Raw genomic sequence first — 10,216 nt, forward strand, 5'->3', positions numbered from 1 at the left:
AGTAAGGAGGAATTTAATGAATGCTTATTGACTGACTCACCTCTTCATTCTTCCTGATGATCTGGAAAATAGGGAATAAATGCTTCTAGCCCTTTCACCTCCTTTTTCAGGATGGAGATGAACTTGAATTTTGAGCATACATAAATGCCACTTGATACCGACAAAAATGCAAACATAGCATCTGGGGTATATTAATAAATATTTAACAACCAGCTCTCCAGAAGAAAAAAATGTACCCACCACACACTTTAATCTGAACTATTAACATTTTCTCTATGACTTTAACTCTAGACAATCAACAAAACCAAGTCCTAATTTGTAGCAATTTGCTTATTTCTGTGATATATAAACCCATACTGAAAATATAACAATCACCTCTTGGGAGCCAGTATGAACTGCCTCCAGAACATCCCTACATGATAATATACTTTGCAAATTAATAGAAAAACCTATTTATTTATCCTATTTGCTTGATATGATGTCTTCAAACGTTTTTTTCCCCCATTTTGGTCATTCTCTCAGCTAACCCTCAAGACTGACTGTGATATGGCAAACTGCCTATTTGCCATGATTGTTTGCTTCACTAAAGGCTCAGTTGCTGGGGGCTTCTGAGTAAGGTTTAATTTATTTAGAGCTGATTTTCTGACTTTTCTGGTCATAGGACTAATAAGACTAGACTATCTGCCCAGCTGCCTTTAATTGGCAGTCAGTACATTCCTGCCTCACAGAAACAAACAGAACCCAATCCATAAGCAGATTATCTCATTAGATCTACCTTAGATAGTCGCTCCTAGCTGGTGATGATCTCCAGATAGCTCCCGGTATTTCCCTAGCTCTAGGCTGTCTGTCTTCAGTAGGGTGGAAAGGATGAGAAAGAGGGTGAAACTTAGTTTATCATACAGAAACAAACACAATCCAGTCCACAAATAGGTCCACACTATAAAATCTAAATGAATTTAATTTGGATGGTTGGGTCTGGTTCAGCAGTTTTGCTCAGTTTGTTTGCTCTGTGCCCTAAATCTTTGCAGAATGCTAGGGCCTGGAGACTTGGGTTCTTGGGCCTAGCTGGACTTATCTTCCCCCACCTGTGTTGCCTAAGGCTCCAGATAAGATCAAGAGCTTTTTAAAAGTCACCTAAGTTTGCTTTTGCAACACGGCCTGGTACTTGCAGTTTTCATGGTCTTTTGTGATTGCTCTTTTACATTTTAAAAACTCTATAAAATGTACTTGAAAGGTACCCAAGTACAAGAAGCACCGGCATAGTAGCATCATAAACACCCTGACTTCCTATCAGCACAAGGTCAATGTGTATGAACCTCTTTTCATGTGAATCCAAGAAGAGAAAAGTCCTGTTGACTCTAAGGCAATAAAACAGTGAGCATTTGCAGTTCCCAGAGTAGTAGGCACCCACCCCCCACCCCCACCCCCCACGCAGCTTGTCATTTATTCCATCTAGTAATCAGCTCAGGTTTGGGGGAGGCTTGTTATACTAAGTGACAAGCTAAGGCAAGGCATGAAAAGGGATCAGCAAAGGGGTCATCACATATTCAAATGAGAAGTATCTCTTCAGAAGTGAGTCAGATTGAGCAGGAACGGTTAAATTGTCCAGTGGGGGAAATCTGTTCCAATGACATAGAAGTTTTTGGAACTAACTGTAATGTGGAGCTATGCCAGATGCCAGATTCTGGCAAAACAGCTGCCAAAACAAATCTCTTTCCACCTTTGGGCATCAAACTGATGGAAGGACTGGGCACATTTGGGCTGGCAGCTCTGCTTCTCTTGGCTCATGGGTCACATTATTATTATGTGGGTTCTGGACAAAGCAGATGGTTTGCCATACATTTGTGCATCTCTGTTGGCCTGAAAACCATCAGCCTACAGCATGTAATCAATTAGGACATTGAGTGACAAAAGAAAATCTCTGCCAATAAATCCAAAGTGCTTAATTAAAAAAAAAAGCATCACTCAAAACAAAGTATCCTAAGCCAAAGTACTTGAAATTCAGTGGAATGGAAGAGGAAAAGTTATGATTTTCAGAATAACCCAGACTATAGCTAAGCCCTGAATTGTCCCATTTCAAAATTCATTGTTACTGTGATGACAGAATCTTAATATGATAAATATGTGTTAGTTTGATACTAATTCTGTCTCTTTTGCAAGCTGAAAGACACTAATAGCTGTATTCAGATTAGTTTAGAAGAGCTTAGTTTCATTCTTACTTGAATGTAATAGAACAAACTCTTAGAACATTATTGGATGACCAATAATTAACTATGTTTGAACATCCCAAGTTAAATTCATATTAAAGAGTAAACAGCTCTGCTCTGCATGTTGTTCTAGACAACCTTGAAATCAGGAAGACCTGAATTCAGATCCTGCCTCTGACACTTATCTCTGTGACCCTGGGTAAGTCTCTTAACCTCTCTGTGCTTCAAGTTTTCTCATCTGTAAAATGGGTAGAATAGCACTTTACTGGGTTGTTTCAAGGTTCAAATGAGATAAAGTACTATACAAATACTAAGTATATGGTCTTACAATAAATAACTTGTTTATTACCCCCAGAAATCTTCACCTTTTTCTGGGGGGTGGGTTGGGGAGGCGATGGGAGTTGTAAAGTGAGTTTATTGATTGTATAAAAGGCCCAGGTTGGTATCTCTGGAATGAAGTCTTCCATTTACAGAATAGTACACACTTTCTCAAGATCTACAGAATAAACCCTCTCCTTACTGCCAATACATTTTATTTCCATTTACTGTGGTTTCAATAAATGGAATTCAAATCTGGCTAGAAAAGCAATGAGAAGTCAATCTTTATGTTCATTCCATTCTTAGTCTTTTGTCCAATTGTACAATAAAGATTTGTTTTTGCTTTTATCATCATTTTAATTGCATATGCAATATTCCTATTTCAAATACATTTTGTTTTTAAATTGGTATATATTGTTTTGAGTAAATTATCTTGGTTTTGGCAAAGAGAACACAACTTAGTCATCCAAAGAGTACTATCCTCCAAAGTAGTCACCTTGGAAGGCCACACACAATTTCCTTCAGAGACAGTTTCTAGGCCCTACAAGAAAATCAATTTGTTTGAACTCCCACAAGGAGGGGAGGAGTGGCTGGAACCCCAGGAGAACATGGCTTATAGATAGCTGAAGAAGTGACCATAGGTTCAAAGAGAAGGTGACATGACATCAAAAGGCATTAGCAATGAAGAAAAAGGCAAAGAATAGGATTGGGTTGCTGAGCTGAGATTACAACAAAACACACTGCTTCCTCCAAGAACTCCCAGGGAACATATTCTATTCTAGAAATGTGAGAGTAGAGGGAATAAAAATAATCTCCTTGGAAAGGGGAATCATAAATTAATGCCACTGAAATAGAAGAATAGACAAGGGTAAGGTTGGAGAGTGAGGGATGTGGAGGATCAGCTATCCAATGTTATATGATCTGAAAAAAAGGAAAGGACAAAACAGAAGAAAGGGAATAGCAAGGGCAGTAAATGCAAGGATCTTTGAATTGGGTAAGGTAAGGGCAGCAAAAGGAGAATTAGGTAGAAACCAATATCAAAGAAATACAAGCAAAACAAAACCACAAAGGCTAACAGCTGACTTAAAAGATAAGGATGTATACATACATGTATATATACATGTTTTTATTAGCACAGGTATGTATTTATTGGAAGAGAGCAACTTAATAATTATAACCCTGAATAGGAATAGATTAATTTCACCAATAAAAAAAAGAAAATGATGGAATAAATTGAAAACTAACTTTTGCTACATGAAAATTATTAAAAGATACAGCATGAAAATGAAGAGAGGAAAAAAAAATCTATCATGCTTCAGCTGACTCTAAAAATTCAGTAGTTGAAATTATGAGCTCAAATAAGGCAACACTGAAAATTGGCAATATCAAGGGAGAAAGATGGGGAAATTATATTGTATCAAAAGACATTACAACAAAAAAACATACTGTATAGTTTTACATTTATATGTATAATATCTATATACATATGTTAATGTCATAGAAGCCAAGTTCTTAAACTATTTTTCATCTTTCAAAAAGATACATGCTAAAACAATAAATAGAAGAAACTTTAATATTCCTCTCTCAGAACTAGATATATTGAACACAAATATAAAGTAGAAGGAAAATATAAAGCTAGACCCAATACTGGAAAAATTAGAGTTGACTGACTTGGAATGATTTCTAAATAGGAATATCAAAGGATATATCCACACATATATGCATATGTGCTAGGGTATAAAGGAATCACAAATAAATGTAAAAAAACAGAAATAATAAACAATCCCCTTTTAGATATTATGTTTAAAAGGTCCTTGCCATTTATGTTAAAGTTTTGAAAATCAAAATTTATCATAGAATACTTTTAAAAAATGTGGTCACATGCATATATTTGAAACCAGGGGCCAGAATTATATGCAATAGAGAAACAAAAGAAGTTTTCCCAGGAGCAGGGCAAGGATGTTCCCTCCTATTATTTGACATGATTCTAGAAATGCTAGTTACCATAACAAAACAAGGGAACAAAATAAAAGTATAAACACTAACAAAGTATAGATAATATTATCTCTATTTGCAAGTGTCTTGATGATATACTTAGAAAACCTCGGAAAATTACAAAGAAACTAATTAACATGATTAGTAACATCATAAAAGTAGTAGCATACAAAATAAATCAACAAAAATTGTGATCATGTCCATATAGCTCAAACAAAAGCTAGGAAGAAATGATAATATGAGAAATTCCATTAAAAACAACTACAGAATACGCAAAAATATCTGGAAGTAGGCATTATAAGACACAAGAGATTTCATTCTTTTAAAAAATCTTATGTTTACTTTTAGTTTACAACATTCATTTCTACAATTTTGAGTTACAAATTTTCTCCCCATCTTTCCCCTACCCACCACCTAAGAACAGTGATCCCACTGAGAACCCCCTCCCCTAATCTGCTCTCTCCTATATCCTCCCCCATTCCCCCTCCAACTTTCCAGTAGAGCAAGATGGCTCTCCATACCCCAGTGCCTGTATATCTTATTTCCTAGGGCATGTAATAATAATAATTTTTTTTAAAAACATTTGATTTTAAAACTTTGAATTCCAGATTCTTTTCCTTCTTCCCTCATCACCCACCCTTACTGGGAAGATAAGCAATTCAATATAGGTTGTAGATGTGTACTTATACAAAACATTTCCATAGTGAATATATTGTGTAAGACTGACTATATTTCCCTCCATCCTATCCCCCCCCCTTATTGTATTTTCTACTTTGACCCTGTCCCTTTTCAAAAATGTGTACTTCTAACTACCCTCCCCCCCAATCTGCCCACCTTTCCCTATTATCCTCTTCCCCCCTACTTTCCTGTAGGGTAAGATACCCAATTGAGTGTGTATGTTATTCCCTCCTTAAGCCAAATTCAATGAGAATAAGGGTGACCCATTCCCTTTTGCCTTCCTGTTCTTCCCCTCCATTGTAACGGTTTTCCTTTGCCTCTTTTATATGAGATAATTTACCCTATTCTGTCTTTCCCTATCTCCTCTCATTATATCCCTCTCTCACCTCTTAATTTTATTTTAAAAATATCATCCCTTCCTATTCAATTGATCCTGTGACCTCTGTCTATGTATACCTGCATACATATATACACACTCACATATGTATTCATATGCCCATATACCCTCCTATATAGACATATATATGTATGCACACACACACATATACATTTATATTCCCTTCAGCTATCGTCATACTGAGAAAAGTTAATAAGTTACAATTATCGTTTTTCCATGTAGGCATATGTGATAGTAATGGAATATAAAGATCCCCCTGTATTGGCTTGGTTTTCAAGCTGATTGTGTTAAAACCCAGAGTTTGTTAATCCCACCTGTGGGATGGACTTGTTGACGTGAAAAGAGAGTCCTGAACTTGACGTGAAAAGAGAGTCCTGAACTGGGAGGAGCTGGTGATGTAGATTTGGAGAGACACGAGAGAGAGGCAGAAGAACTTTTTGGAAGCAGCACTTGTGGAGGCAGAGAGAGACTGAGAGGATTGCTGAGGGCCACTTTGAATTGCCCTGGACTTTTGAGACCTGCCCCCAGGTTCCAGGACTTCTTCAACAATAGGACTGTCTTTCACCAGTGGACAAATCTGGCAAAATAACATCAAAACAGACAGACAAAGTACCAGCAAAACAGCCATGTCTCCTCAGTCCTTGGCAGCTCAGGGGGCAGGTCTCAAAAGTCCAGGGCGATTCAAAGTGGCCCTCAGCAATCCTCTCAGTCTCTCTCTGCCTCCACGAGGTGCTGCTTCCAAAAAGTTCTTCTGCCTCTCTCTTGTCTCTCCAAATCTATGTCACCAGCTCCTCCCAGTTCAGGACTCTCTTTTCACATCAACAAGTCCATCCCACAGGTGGGATTAACAAGCTCTGGGTTTTAACACAATCAGTTTGAAAACCAAGCCAATACAGGGGGATCTTTATATTCCATTACTATCACAGGGCTTAAAAAAGAGCATGCTGTGTGAGAGAGATGCTGTGATTCAGCAAGCTCAAAAGGTTAAACCACAAAAGTCACTATATAAGAAAGAAACAGAAGCAATCAAAAATAGAAAACCAGTATGTGTTAAAGAAAATAAATTGCTTAGGGTCAGAATGTTTTTATAATACTTGCTAGGAAAAGTAGTTTGGCAGAAATTAGGTTTAGATGAATAATTTATAGCTTATGTCACAATATGCTCAAAGTAGATGTTTGGTCTGAATATTGAAGGTCACATCATTTTTTAAAAATTAGAAGAGGGGAGGAGGTAACTATCACAACTATCTCTGTACGGAAGGGAATTCTTGACCAAGAAAAGGAGATCATAAAAAGCAAAATAAACAATTTTTGATTATGTGAAATTGTAAAGATTTTGTACAAATAAAATAAATGAAAATAGAACCAATAGATTATCTGTAAACATATGAATCAAATATATATGTATATATACATAGATTATTAATACAAATATATAACATTGAGAGCCATTCCTTAATAGACAAGAGGTCAACAGATATAAAGAGATAGGTTTTAAAAAATGAATTGCAAACTATAGATGCCTACACATAACTAACAGTATGCAAATTAAGCAAGTTAGAAGTTTCACTTCACATCCTGCAAATTGTCAGAAATAACAAAAAAGTAAGAACGGTTCATGTTAGAACTGTGGAATGACAGGGACATTACTATGCTGTTGGTGGAGTTGGGAATTGGTCCAACCATTCTGGATATCCCCTTGGAATTATGCAAGAAAAGGAATGAAACTCAAAAGCAAAAACAAAATTCCAACATATGCCAAAATAACATCACTCTTTGTGGTGGTAAAAAAAAAAAAAAGAAAAAGAAAAGAGACAAAGAGGGAACCCATTGAATAGGTCATGAATCCAAAGAAGGCAGTTCTTGCCCTTGAGGAATGTAAAACTGAAAATTGATTTTAATTTTATTTTTAAGGCTCAGTCAAATTAGATTTGATATTCCCTTCCCCTGAGAACCTTTGTCTTGGCTGTGGTTGAGGGGGTTTTAGAAGGGAAAATCCAAAGGATGTAATCTTGATTCTGACTATGTCATCAATGACCAATCAGAAGAAGACACTTACGTTGCTTAAGATTTTGCTGTCATCTTGTCATAAAGAGACCTCCTACTCAATGTCTCTGGCATTATTGAGATATCCATTGACACACTTTGTTAGTAGATTCACACTGTACTAATAAACTGATAATGATCAGAATGGTATGCCTCAGTTTACCTTAATTTCAATCGCTATAGGAACAAATATGTACAAACAAGATATATACAAGATAAATTGGAGATATTTTGCAGAAGGGAAGTATGACCATTAAAGGGAATCAGGAAAGATTTTTTGTGGAAGAAGGAATTTTAGCTGAGACTTGAAGGGAGGGAGATGGACAGAAGATGGAGATGAGGAGGGAGGAAATTCCTGAGTAGTGAGAATGCTCAGACCTGGGAGATGGGGTGTCTTATGGGAGGAACAGCATGGTTCTCAGGTGATTGGAGTAGTCTTCAGGCAATGGGAGTAGCTACAATAGTTTAAATTGATAAAATTTGATCTTTTAGGTAATCAAATTCCTCTGGAAAGTGGGGGAGGGGTGGGGTTAAAAGATGGAGGTAATTACAAGACATAAGCTTGACCTTTAGGCGACTTTCTCTGGGGATATGAGTGAAGTTTACAAGAGGAAGGGAATATTAAATCTAGCTTGACTAAGACTTAAAAATAGAGTTAAAGTCCACTTTCAATTTTACAATCCTTAAAGGCAGGAATTGTCTTTTGCATTTTGGGGAGATCCCTGGACCTCAGAAGGAAGGCACTAGGGAGGTGGGACAAGACTGGGAAAGTTCTCTTTTTTTTTTTTTAATCAATCGGGGTTAAGTAACTTGCTCAAGGTTAGTTATTTCTGGGTGTGGTGCTGAGTATCTGAGCCTGAATTTGATCCAGGTCATCCCAACACTGGAGCCAGCGCTCTTACTAGCTGAACCACCTGGCCACCCGTAAATAATTGGGGTTAAGTAACTTGCTCAGGGTTACACGGCCAGGTGTTTCTGGGTGGGTGCTAAGTGTCTGAGCCCAAGATTCCATCTCCAGGTCTTCTCAACACTGGAGCCAGTGCTTGGGAAAGTTCTCTTGCAGAAAATGAGACTTGAACTGAATCTTAAAGAAAGCCAAGATAATGTAAGGAGGGAGAACATTCCAGGTGGGATAGGGAGTGGGGGTGTTAGAAAAGTTACTGAGTCACTTAGTGGAATTCTCTATATCAGATTAAACAACTAAGTCAGTGTTGTTGGATTGTAGAGTACCTAAGGAGTAAAAGGACTGCAAAGGTAGGGAAGAGCTAGGTTGTAAGAAGGTTTTATATTGGATTCTGGAGGGGATAGGCAGCCTTTGGAGTTTATTTGGTAGGCAGTGTGTGGCATGTTCAAACCTGAGTTTTAGGAAAATTCCTTTAGCAGTAGAAGATGAATTAGGGTAGAGAAAGATTGGAGACAGGAAAACCATCCAGGACTATTGCAACAATCCAGACATGAAGTTACCAGGGTCTATACCAGGGCGGTAGCCATATAGGTGGAGAGAGGGGGACATAAATGAGAGACTGTCATGGTAGAAATGACAAGATTTAGCAACAGGTTGGATATGTAGGGTGAAAGTTAGGAGTTGAGATTGGCAATGAGGTTGTAAGCCTGAAGGATGGGGGAGACGGTGGTATGCTCAATAGTAATAGCAAAGTTTGGAAGACAGAGTTCAGGGAGAAAGATGACTTCTGTTTTGGATATATAGAATTTCAAACTGCAAACTTAAAAAAAGTTTAAAAGTTATTTTAACATGCAATTGGGTAAAAACATAAAATATTGGGGTGGCTAGGTGGCACAGTGAATAGAGCACCAGCCTTGGAGTCAGGAGGACCTGAGTTCAAATGCTGCCTCAAACACTTAACACTTTCTAGCAGTGTGACCTTCGCGTAGCAGCAAGCACCCCAAGCGTCCCCAAGATGGCTGCCAATACAGGTTCTTGGATCTGCTTTGATAAAGGAAAGCAACTCAAAATGGGTTAACAAGCTTACTTTAATCAATCAAATATGTATCATTTACCTAGTTCAGGGGAAAAAGGTCAGCACCCTGAACTTCAGAGTATACAGACAGAATTATCAAGACAGAGAAACAGATCAAATAGACAGGTTTCCAAACCGTCCAACCATTACATCCATACCAAGTCAACATCTGGGTTTTTCAAAGTGGGGGGGGCCTCTCAACTACGGCTTCCCATAGTCTCATCTGATCAAATCACAGAACATTTCTCAAAGTGAGCCCCAAACCAAAGCTACACATCAGAGTTTATATAGCCTTCTCCTGGCTCAGAGAATGTAATAACCTTCTGGACCCACTGGTCAATCAAAAAGTATCTACTAAAAAACAAGCCTCCCACCCCAGGCTCCAGGTGCACTTTAGCCTAGGGACAGGGAAGATCTTTAAATTTGCATTCCGATTACACTTGGGCAAGTCACTTAACCCCCCAAATCCCCTGCCTTCCCCCTCCAAAAAGCAAAAAATAAAATAAAATATTATTTAAAAAAAAGACTCGATCAACAGCAATTCCCTAAGGATCTGCCATGTACTGGACACTGCTACTGCTAGAGATGAAAAGCTA

General features: G+C 37.8%; 1 long non-coding RNA gene across 1 annotated transcript in view; it reads left to right on the top strand.

Moving 5' to 3' along the window:
• Positions 1–6,044: 6,044 nt before the first annotated feature.
• Positions 6,045–10,216, top strand: part of LOC138171930 (uncharacterized) — a 615,043-nt gene continuing 610,871 nt past the window's right edge. Inside the window, exon 1 of the long non-coding RNA XR_011171000.1 lies at positions 6,045–6,123. This is a non-coding gene — a long non-coding RNA (uncharacterized lncRNA). The remainder of the gene's footprint in view (positions 6,124–10,216) is intronic.

Source organism: Petaurus breviceps, unplaced genomic scaffold (assembly GCF_028583685.1).
Source record: "Petaurus breviceps papuanus isolate PSGF00001 unplaced genomic scaffold, PetGlider_PUasm1.0 470, whole genome shotgun sequence".
In the NCBI taxonomy this organism is placed as follows: domain Eukaryota; kingdom Metazoa; phylum Chordata; class Mammalia; order Diprotodontia; family Petauridae; genus Petaurus; species Petaurus breviceps.